The following is a 13,169-nucleotide window of genomic DNA, read 5'->3' as shown; positions in this document are numbered from 1 at the left end:
TTGGGTACATCGGTATCGTAGATGGAAATTTATTGCTTTCCTTGTTTGGTGTAAGGATGGGTGGGAAAAAATTATAATAGATTTTGAAATGCTTTTGGATGTTTGAAAACTACATATTTTTCGTATTGCCACTTTTTGGTACACCATGATCCCATAGCCTATGTTTAAAGATACAATCTTGACAATATGACTCATTACGAGCTAAAATTAAACACAATCTATTCATTCTTATAAGTAGAACATGACTAAATTCTCAAACTTAAATGTCCTACTCAAACTAGTACCTAATTTTTGTTATGGTCAATTGTTTGACAATCTATAGAATTAGGTTTCTTTGTATTTATTTTTTGAATAAACAATCATATAGTCATCTATATAAAAACATGATGCTATTTCCTTACTTCTACATAAAAATCAATTTGAAAACATAAAAATTAAAGCCTATACTCTCATAGATTATCTTAAATAATATTATTGATCAAATTTGGTTGTCTATTTTACTACTAAGGAATACATTAATGTCTAATAGTATTGGTTAGTAGTAGTGGTGATAATAATTTATTATTCATTTTATCTACTTCAGCTATCAAAAATAATTATTTTTAATTATTGAAACATATATGATTTTTATAAAGTTGATATTAAAGTTAATATATTGGAACTGCTTATTTAAATTTTTAGTGTTATCACATAGAATGATAGGTTATTTAGATTTTTTTTGAGATTACTTTATAGTCAAAAATGAATTGTCCATTACAAAAACATTTCTATGTATTCTTTATAATAATATTTCAAGACAAACAAATGGTAAGAAAAAGTAGTTAAAACATAAGTGTTGACTTGGTGGGACTAAAAATGATAATTTCAAGGCCTCTTATTATTTGAAATTATTATTTATTATTTAGAGGTGGTCAATAATGATTTTAAATAAAATTGAGTAGCCTTAATTATGGGGCCCATTTACCGTTACACCAAAAGCCATGACTGTTAGTGAACATGGAACACCACATAATTAACCACCTGTGGGCAGGGGAGCGTGTCGCATCACCCAACAATCTCCCCCTCGACGCGCATACTAGGTGCTTACGCGGGTCGAGAAGGCACCGGGGAGATTTGAACCCATGACCAGGCCAAAACCAGGCTCTGATACCAATTGAAAGGATTAAACAGAGAATGAAAATGTTGCAATAAGAAGAAATACACAACACCGAATTTATCCTGGTTCACCACAATTAGTGGCTACGTCTAGACTGCAGAGTATTGAATTAATAAGAAAAAGTTAAGTTACAAATGAGCAGGAGCTGAAGTACCTTTTAGATACCTTAGTATCCATTTGACGGCTTCCCAATGAGCTTTGCCAGGATTGCTCATGAACCTGCTCACAACTCCCACCGCATGAGCAATGTCGGGGCGAGTAGAAACCATAGCATACATAATACTACCAATGGCAGATTTGTATGGAATTTTCTCCATAAATTCTTTTTCTTCCTGTGTTTGAGGACATAATTCAGAACTTAATCGAAAATGACCAGCAAGAGGAATAGGAGTTACTTTTGATTCAGCCATGCCAAATCTTTCAACAACTTTGTCAATGTATTGTTTTTGAGACAAAGTGATTTCCCTCTTTTTCCTATCCCTTGTGATTGTCATGCCAAGAATCTTTTTAGCCGCCCCTAAGTCTTTCATTGTAAACTTGCTTGCCAATTTTTGTTTCAACTCATTAACTATTCTTTTGTTTGAGCCAGCTACTAACATATCATCGACATAAAGAAGAAGGATGACAAACTCACCGCTTGGAAGTTTCTTGAAGTAAACACATGGGTCTAATTCACATCTTGTGAAATTATGCTCAGTCATGAAGCGATCAAATTTTACATACCACTATCTTGGGGCTTGTTTGAGGCCATACAAGCTTCGATTTAATCTGCAATAAATATGTTCATGTCCCTTCTTTACGAACCCTTGAGGCTGCTCCATGTAAAGTTCTTCTTCTACATCACCATGTAGGAATGCAGTTTTTACATCAAGCTGTTCTAACTCAATATCCCACGCTGTTGCTAATCCCAAAACAGTTCGGATGGTTGTCATCTTGACAACTGGTGAGAAGATTTCATTGAAATCTATCCCTTTTTCTTGATCAAATCCCTTTACCACCAATCTGGCTTTGAAGCGTTTATTGCCTTCCGCTTCATCTTTCACACGATATATCCACTTGTTCCTAAGTGGTCTTCGATTAGGCGGAAGAGATACCAAATCCCAGGTTTGATTCTTGAGTAAAGAATCCATTTCTTCACACATCGATGTTTTCCATTTATCACTATTGACATCTTTGAGAGTTGCTTTGAATGTAGATGGTTCTGAAAATTCTGAAACTAGAATTGAAGGCTCTGCTTATTTAGCGTACAATAATTCATAATCAGAGAATTTAGCCGGCATTCTTCGTTCTCTAGTGGATCTTCTCATTTGGGGTTCTCTATTCTCTGGTTGAACCAATTCAAATGGAGAACCGGTTACACTAGTTTGCTGGTTTAAATGTTGAATCCCCTCTCTGCTGCTTGAGAGCAGATTATTATGAAGTGTGCCTTCTCCCTGTGATATATTTGTATTGGGTGCCTCAAAATCGGTATTACCAAGATGCTGGTCTGTGCTCTCACCATGTATACCCTGCACATTAACGTCCTACAAATCAATTTGCACACCTTGGGAATTGACTTCTACACCCTGCGGATGTGGATTAACATTTCTATCTTGTGGATTTGCTTGGTATGCGGCTTTCATTGTTTCAGCTAGATTAACTTCAGTATACCGCATACCATTTACCACCTGCAGATTACTTGGACCCTGCGGATTACATGGCATATTATCTACACTCTGAAATTGCCCTCGTATATTGCCATGGATGTGATCTGTATTCCCACCATAGCGTATGCTCCCACCGTAACCCTACGGATCTAGTTGCCCAGCCTGCGTTTGTGGATGGGCATTAAAGTTGGACATATAGTCCCTCCCAACGCTATCCTGCAGGTTTTTAGTGTTGCCCACACTATGTTGTGCATCCCATTCATTGTTTGGGTGCATTTCTTGGGGAGTTACAAAATACCGTAGGTATGAAGGGTCATCCCTTGACTGATAACCCAATGCAGTAAAAGGATCCCTTGTACTTTGGTTTGAAAAACTTTCACAAGCTTGATTGTGATGGAGAGACAAATTCCTGTCATGAGAAGAGATATCAAGAAACTCTTGTGTAAAACTATCATCATGTCCTGTGTCCCCAGGAGTGGAAGAAGATGATAAATTTGGAAATAGTACAGAGGTGGGACTATATGAAATAGTGTTAGAAACTGTTTGTGGATTCAATCCAACATTCCTTTGTGCAGCGATTGGTACAAATTCTTTTTCAGACATTTCCAGAGAATGTAATGCTGGAAATGTTTTCTCATTGAAGACAACGTCTCTGCTTCTAATAATTTTTTGATCAGTTAAACTCCAAAGCCTGAAGCCAAACTGATCCTCTCCATATCCAACGAATATGCAAGGCTCGGATTTAGGATCAAGTTTGCTTCTCTTTTCTTTGGGCACATGTACAAAATCCTGACAACCAAAAACTTTAAGATGAGAGTAAGAAACTCTTCTACCTTGCCATTCCTCTTTCGGAATTCCAAAGTTCAACCTTGAAGAAGGACTCCGATTAATGAGATAGACGGCTGTATTACATGCCTCAGCCCAGAATTCTTTTCCCAATCCTGCATTAGAAAGCATACACCGAGCTTTCTCCACTATTGTCCTATTGAGTCTTTTCGCTGCCCCATTTTCTTGAGGGGTGTAGGGCACAACTTTCACCTTACGAATACCATTATCTGCACAATAATTGTCGAACTCTAGCGAACAAAACTCACCTCCATTATCTGTTTTTAAACATTTGATCTTATGACCCCTTTGGTTTTCAGCAAGAGCTTTGAAAACTTTAAACTTAGAAAAAACTTCAGATTTATTTGCCATCATGTATATCCATACTTTCCTAGTACAGTCATCAAGGAATGTAACAAAAAATTTTGAACCTCCTAAAGAGCTTACCTCAACTGGACCAAAGACATCCGAGTGTACAAGTTCCAATGGTTTCTCCTTGAGATCATGTCCATCTTTCAAGAAGCTGACCCGCTTTTTCTTTCCGTAAAGGCAATGTTCACAAAATTCTAAATTTGCTGATTGGAGACCCAGTAGTTGATCCCTTTTGAGCATTATCTCAAGGCCCTTTTTGCTCATGTGGCCTAATCTTTGATGCCAAAGTGTTGCATCGCTACCCATGACTATCATAGCAGCCCCTATTTCAGTAGGCTTCTCAAGAAGATAAATATTACCAACTTTGTTTCCCTTGGCAATTAATCTCGAACCCTTGGTAACTTTTCAAGTATCCGAAGATAAGAATGGATAATATCCTTGGGCAAAGAGCTGACTAACCGAAATTAGATTTTGCTTTAATTTGGGAACATGGCGAACATCTTTTAACAACCATTTCCCTCCATTTTCCAGCGGTAACAAAATGTCACCTTTGCCAACTATTTCACAGGATTTGTTGTCTCCAAGAAATACCTCTCCAAATTGACCACCATGGTAGTTTGTGAAACAATCCATACATGAAGTAGCATGGAAAGAAGCTCCAAAATCTATCACCCAAGAATCTGATTTTGTATCACTTGTAGAAAGAACTAAAGCACATTCATCTTTCTCATAGGTTGTATTTGCTTCCATGTTTCTCACATTTTCTTGTGCTTTCTTGTAAGCCCGACAATTTCTCTTTGTGTGGCCAGGCTTACCACAAAACCAGCATTCACCATTCCTACCTCTTGACCTTGAACGATTGGGTGACTTTGATCTTCGCTGATAGTAATTATTATTTCCTCTATGATGACTTCTTCCTCTTCTCTCAGTGCTGACCATAGTGAGAGCATTTATCAAACAGCAAAAATCAAAACAGCACTGTTTGACAAAGCAGTAAATGCAAAAATCCTACCAATGGCAGGTTCAAATCACTTCCCAGTAAAATTGGAAATCAAAGAGCAATTCAAACCAAGTAGGAACCCCTTCAAATGCAAAAAAATGTGGTTCATGAACAAATCCTTTATGGATCAGATAAAAGTATGGTGGTAGGAAGAACAATTTCAGGGATCAAAAATGTTCTACCTTGTGTCAAAATTAAAAAGTATTAAAGAAAAAATCTTAAATTGGAATAATTTACACAATTTAAAAATAGTTTTAAAGAAAAATTAGATATTGAAGAAAAAATAAGTAATCTAAATAAAGAAATTATAATGAAGGGAATGAATAATGAATCTTATCAACTTGAGAAAGAATACCTATTAAAACAAGAAGAAATATTAGCTAAAGAAGAGATATCCTAGAGACAAAAATCTAGAGAAAAGTGGCTATTAGAAGGAGATCATAACACAAAATTCTTTCACAATAGCACTATCTATAATAGAAACCATAATAATATATCAAAGATTAAGAATCCAAAAGGTGAGCAAACTAAAAATCGAGAAGAAATAGCAAATATCTTCATCAAGTATTTCAATGACACCCTTAACAATTATGAATCAAGAGGAAATGCTAAAATGTATTCCTAAGATGATCTTAGAAGAGGATAATAAATTCTTAAATGAACCTTTAACTCTTCAAGAAGTCAAAACTGCGCTCTTCAATATTAATCCAGATAAATCACCAGGTCCAGGCAGTTTTCAAGCATTCTTCTTCCAGCAATGTTGGGACATACTAGGAGAAGAACTATGGAAAGCTCTGGAAGCCTCTAGAAATGGAGGTTCAATATTAATAAAAATTAATCATACTTTTCTTACACTTATTCCCAAAAAAATTAATGTGTTGAACCTGGGGACTTTAGATCAATTGCTCTATACAATACTATTTATAAAGTTTCCTCGAAAATCTTAGCTAATTGTCTCAAAAGATTCCTTCCTAAACTAATTTCAGAAGAACAAACTAGTTTTGTCCCTGGTAGATCCATATTAGATAGAATTTCTATCATTCAAGAAACTATACACTTCATAGTTAAAAAAAAATGAAGCATGTATGTTATCAAAACTAGACATTCAAAAAGCATATGATAAAGTAGACTGGAGATTCAGCTGTAAAACTTTAGAGGCATTTGGTTTCTCTAAACAATGGATAATCATCTATCAATGTATATCTACCCCAAAAATCTCTCTTCTCATCAATGGCACACCGGAAGGATTCTTTAGTATTTCTAGAGGCATGAAACAAGGTGACCCGATATCTCCATTTCTATTCATTATCATGGCAGAATCATTTGGAAGAGCAATCGAATCTGCACAAGCAAAAAATAAAATTAAAGGTGTTAAAGTTACTAAAGACGTAGAAAATATGACCCATCAACAATTTACAAATGATACTATACTAGTGGGAACCAGCACCTTGAATGAGGTAGAACAAATGTAGCATATTTTAGAAACATACACTAAAACTTTGGGGCAAAGAATCAATGCTGTGAAATCAAAAATCTTCTTAAATACACCTGAGGATCGAGAAGATCATATATGTAATAAATTAGGGTTCAAAAAAGCACTTTTCCATTTAAATACCTAGGAATATACCTTGACAAAGGAAGAAAATCCAACCCAAGTTGGGAATATATTCTAAGGAAAATTGATAATCAAATAGAATCATGGAAAGGAAGATGGTTGACCAAGGCTAGGAGAACTACAAAAATCAAAGCAGATTTATCAGCAATTCCCACCTATCGACTCTCTTATTCACAATTACCTAGAAACATAAACCTTAAAATTGAAAAAAAAAATTTGTGAGACTTCTTCTGGAAAAGACTAGAGGATAAGAAAAAGGCGGCTTTAATCAACTAGAGCAATATCTGCAAACCTAAAGAAATTGGGGGCCTAGGAATCAAAAATCTAGAATGATAGAACAAAGCATTACAAGCCAAACAAGTATAGAGAATGTATCAAGAAAGAGATAGGAAATGGGCCAAAATCCTATTTAATAAATATATTAATCCCTTAGATGGTACATCTTTATTTAGAATTAGAGAACCCCCTAAAGGCTCTACGGGATGGAACTTCCTTATTAAGTGTCGGAACCTAATATCCAAATACCTCACTTGGGATATAGGGAAAGGTGACAAAGCTCTATTTTGGGATGACTCACAGAATGGATAGCCCTCCTAAATTTTTTAGATTTAACTCTAGAAGAAATAACTCATCTCAAGGCAATATGGGGGACAAAATGAAAGATCATATAGAGGAAAATAACTCTGAATCAGGAAAGACATGGAATTGGAAAACTATATCCAAATGTGGATAAAGAGAGACTTGAAAACATTCTAAAAAGCCAACCAATTTCAATCAAAAATAAGGAGGACAAACTAATTTTGATAGCCTCTAAATATGGGATTTATAAAGTCAAAGAAGGGTATAGATTAATCACAAACTCACAAAGATGGGAAGCTAGTACCCTCTCAATTAATCTATGTCGGGGCCCAATTGGACTCCCCAAAGTAGGTATGTTCCTTTGGGAAGCCATGCAAATGAGAATACTAATAGCAAGTAGAATTTTAAAAATGGGCCTTCAAGGACCATCAAGATGCATATTATGCAAAGAAAATGAAGAAAATGTAGAACATCTCCTATACTATTATAAATTTACTTAGGAGTGTTGGACGTGTCTCTAATACAAACTGAATTGGACTACCCCTCTTGCTGGAAAATGGATAGATCTTCTACTGGGCTAGCCAAAAGACCCTTCTAATAAAGTATATGGAAAAATGTGGAATATATCCCCAACAATTTTAATTTGGGAGATTTGGAAAGAAAGAAATCACCGCATTTTTCAAAATCAAAGTCTTAACAAGCAAGCTCTCATCTCAAAGATAGAAGTAGCTATTACAAAAGTTATGAATAGTGATCTTAGGAAGAGACTTAGAGAAGAAGGAACATTTTTTAAATGGGATGCAAATATTAAAAAATTATGGGCTCTTCTAATTAATCCCTCTCTCTACTACAAAAAGAAAAATAATCTAGCTACGCAAGATGGAAGAAGTTGAATTTTAATGGGGCATCAAGAGGAAATCCTGGTAAAGTAGGCATAGGATGCATCATAAGGGATGAATCAAGAAACAGGTTAGCAAAAAGATCCAAATCATTGGAAATGTGGACTAATAATGTAGCAAAACTTGAAGTAGTAGAAAAAGGAATAAAAATATGTAATAACCTTAACATTAAAAAGAATATGATTGAAAGGCATTCTCAGATCATAATAAAAGCTCTCAGCAAAGGGGAAACTCCAAACTGGTTCCCAAATTCTAAATTAGAAATGATTATTAAACATCTAGAAAAAATTGAAGAAGGTTCTCGCATAGATATAGAGAAGGCAATAAGGAAGCTGATAGCCTAGCTAATAAAGGAACAAAAGGAGAAAACTCTTCAATTTATAACCAAAATATATATTTTTCCTTGTCCTTGGTTTTATTCATTGTCATTTTATTTCCCTCACAAGATTTTATTAAACTTTAATCGAGCCTCGTACCAGATTATGAGGAATATCTTATATCTATTCCAACCTCATAATTTGGTTATCGGTCTCAGTAATTTGGGGGCGGATTTCATTACAGTTTGTTGATTTGGGTTCCTGTCATTTGCATTAGTGGCATTGTCGAGTTTTTTTTCCTAACACATATAAATTATGGCATAGATTATCGTTCTATCATCTAAATTATTGCAGAAGTGAAATGAATTTAGAATTGGGCTTGCTCACATTCCTTACCATGATTACTCATTTAATTGTCATAATCTTCTATGTATTTTGAAATTTTAAAATATCTACTATTTTTATGGAGTTTGCTCCCTTCAAATTCCACTAGATGCTATCACTTTGATCATTTAATTATTATTTTCTAACTCTTAACACTCCTTGTTGTTTATTATGTGATGTCTTACAAAAATCAGGTCCTTTGCAGCTATAAATCATAATGGTTTAAAGATATATTTGAAGCCTTTTTGTTGTAATTATTTTGACACTGTGTATGATTTTATAAACTAGGGCATGCCCCTTTTATTGATGTATAATACAAGACTACGGTCTTGGGCAAGACTGGAGGTTTTCTTTCCCCGTTCTTTCCTACCAATGCCCGTTAGAATGGTGGAATCCTTGTATTTTTAAATTTATTATTTTATTAATGAAAGAAATTAAAGGCTACAGTCGTTTACCAATTAAAAAAAATTATAACAATTTTTCATTTATATAAAATATTATAAAGAAATATAAAATAATTATGTGATTATATTTTTAAACAAAAAAATTGTTAAATATAATTTTTTTTTAAATATAAATATAGTCATCTATATAAAAACATCATGTTATTTCCTTACTTCTACATAAAAAGCAATTTGAAAACATAAAAGATAATGCCTATGCTTTCGTAGATAATATTATCGATCATATTTAGTAGTCTATTTTTAATTATTGAATTAAACATGATTATTATAAAGTTGATTTTTATGATGGCCTTGCATTCAGTAAAGACTTGATCCCTAGTGGGCTCTTCATGAGTCATTCAACTTCACCAGTAGACCAAGGGCCCATTGACGTTTATTTAGATTTTTTTGAAATTGCTTTATAGCTAAAAATGAAATGTCTATTAAAAAATATTTCTATGTATTCTTTATAATAATATTTCATTAAATTATTCTATTTTTTAATATTTTTTGGAAATAATATTTATTTAATCATTTTAATATATACAAAATATTTTGTTATCTAATTATGTTCACTATAAAAAAATTAAACTTTTGTCAAAAATTCAAATTAAAAATTAAAAAAGAATCATACAAAAATCATAATTTCAAAGGCTCTTATTATTTTAAATTATTATATATTTTATTAGAGGTAGACAATAATGATTTTTAAATTAAATCTAGTAGCCTTAATAGTATATGTTCTAGAACTTCTCTAATGTTGTGGTTGGTTTTAACTGATTAAATTTTTAAAAAGATATATTCCAATATGAATTGAAGAAATTAATTACATAGATAATTTACAAAAATATATTTGTAAAACTTTCAACTAATTTAAGAGAATTATATCTTTTTATCATAAAAAGCACATTATTTTAAAATTTTGATTCTAATATCAATAAATTGACCTATCCAAATTTAATATAAAACATCTTCTATTAGAAATTTCTAATTTACATAAAGATAATTTTTAATTTTAATTATTTAACAATTAATAGAAATTACAAACAATATTTTTTACAATAAACTAATTGTTTTATTTTTTAATGCAAGTTTTTTCTTTAATTATATTTAAGATAACAGAAGGAATCTAAACAATTTTGTCAATGGCACACTTTATATGTGAAACCTTCCACTCCACAAGGTTTGATCATCGATAGCATATTGAGAATTTCATTGTTGGTTCACAAACAAGAGCAAACTAGATTGAAATGTGAGGCAATTGTCGTAGAACTCCTAGTCAAACTGCAACTATGGTGATCTAGCTATTGTGATGGCTATATATATATTTATTTATTAAGCCAATAGGCTTATATGTGGGAGCTTTGCTCCTGGATTTTACAATTTATGTCAAAAAATTGTCAACCTCAGATTTTTATATTTTCTGGTTAAAAAAAATTCTTTCATTATCCACTTCCTAAATATTTCTATGTATTTTTTATATTTCTAATTCAAACTTTTCTATCCTCTATTTCTAATTCAAAGTATAGTTTCTATTTTCTATATCCACATCTAAAAGATTATTTTTAGAATTTATTTAATAAAAAAGTCCTTTATAAGAGTGAGTGCTAAACTTATATTGTATATTGAGTTGTGCTTATTAATTAATGAATCTCTACCAATGAGAATGCTTCATTATTATTATAATCAAATAAAATATATGAATCATAAGTTAATATGTAATATTTTTTAATTTTATAATTCTCAAATAAGATTTATCTCTAATTTCATTGGTTGAAATGAATATGTCTTATAAGACCTCTTTTAATAGATTAGAAATTTCTATTTCTTTAGTTTTTACTAAATAATAACTATAAAAAAAAGTAAAAGTAAAAGAAACTTCTATTTTGTTTTATGTTTGAATAGAAATTTCTAAAACCAATGTGAACTCTTTAATATATTTCGTTCTATTACGTGATAATAGTTTTGCTTCTAGTTAATCTGGTAAAATAGTTTATTTCCTATAAATCTTTATGTAACATGGAGCAACTCTAATATTTAAATTATTATAGATTATAGGTTGAAGCTTTGAATATAGCTATTTGCCTTGGAATTCAATTTTTTTCTATTTTCATAATTAAATTATTTCATTCCAGTAATATAATGATGGTTGAAATGGCTCTGAATATTATGATGATTTTTAGTCTCATCACCATGAATTTTGATGGCTCGTGTTTGCACAAATCTAGACTAAAATTTAGTACAAGTATTTTATTGGTGTGAGTGATTTACATTGAATGTGAGAGGCTTAAAATTGGAAATATTTATTTGTCAAATGATGTTAGGTAATATATGAACCATTCTATGAAAAGACAATTAGACATTATTGTTATTCACCTAGCTTTTAATAGAAACAATTTCAAAGATTAAATGGATGCAACATGCAAAGGAGAATGAAACAAACCAAGAAATAAACCTTAGATATAGATAAAAATTAACTACTCTACAATACTTTTATTCTTGTACTATTTAATAATTTATTGTTGTTTATTAAACTATCACTTGCCATCAGTATTGGTATTTGATGATTTATTCATGATGTTATCTTATTTGAATTTAATGAATTATTTGATCTTAATCAATGAACAACTCAACATGCCCTAAGCCTTATTATGTATATGAAAGCCCATTTTAGAATTTATTTCAAATTCACAAATTTTTATACTTTCATAAGATTCTATTAATCACAATATTGTATTATATTTCTAAATTTAGACTATTTTGTTGTATATTTAAGATAATATTTTTCTGAGTCGAGATAATTTTTGCTCTTTCATAATGATATTAATAAAATTAAATTGTATGATGCAACTATATAATTAATTGAAATTTTTTTACATTAAGTTTCTAATCTCTTCATTTATTTTAGATTTAAATGACATTATTTTAGCTTCAATTCATATTATTTATTTCTTAAATTAAATTGAGTAAGTGTACTACTACTTATGTAAATTAAATTGAGTAAGTGTACTACTACTTATGTAATTTTACTTAGATAATTCGTTGATATTTTAATATGTTATCTAAATGCTTATATCTATCATTTTCTTCTCTGATATCTATGAAGTAATTTAATATTAAGAATGGAATTACAATCTGGTCAGTTAAGAACAAATATACTTTTTTACTACAATGTAATTTTTTAAACTATTCATTAATGATAAGTATAGTCACTTTGTCACACTTGTTTTTCATAAAAGTATTTTCAACCTATGTTAGACAAAAGCTCATCTTGATTTTTGTGTACTTACTTATATTGTAACAACTAGTAACTATAGTTTTTTCTTTTCCACTTTTATGTATGTGGAATTATTTTTAAAGTATGTCTTTTCATATCTGAATATGTCCTCACTCACTATGTATTTTGAGAAATTTAAGATTGTTCTAATTAAGTTGGTAAATGTATTTTATTTTCTTAGAGTTAAATTCAACCTACAATCCTATAGTTTTTTATATTTATTATTATATAAAAATGTTTTAACTAATAAATTTATAATAATATTATTATTCTATTTATAATTAATAATTATATATTTCATTATTTTTATTTATTGATTTTAAATGATTATTATTATATGTTCAATTGGTCGATCAATATAAATGTATTTAAAATAACAAATAGATAATAAAGGAAAGAAAATCAAAATCAAAATAAATTATTTTCAAGTTATAGAGAGTAAAATTAATATTTAATATAGATAAATTATTTTTAAAAAAACTAATTCAAAATATTAAAAATTAAACTTAAAAATGTGGCTCTGTCACTATGTTAAAAATAAATAAAAATTAAACTTAAAAATAATCTGAATAAAATCTATTATAGAATTAAATAGAAACATGTATGACTCCAAAAAATCCAATTTTAATAAAATCAACTAATGATTAACTAAACCA

Source organism: Cupressus sempervirens, chromosome 9, assembly GCF_028749045.1.
Source record: "Cupressus sempervirens isolate cs-2001-9-10 chromosome 9, ASM2874904v1, whole genome shotgun sequence".
Classification (NCBI taxonomy): domain Eukaryota; kingdom Viridiplantae; phylum Streptophyta; class Pinopsida; order Cupressales; family Cupressaceae; genus Cupressus; species Cupressus sempervirens.
Note: the sequence above shows the minus strand (reverse complement) of the source record.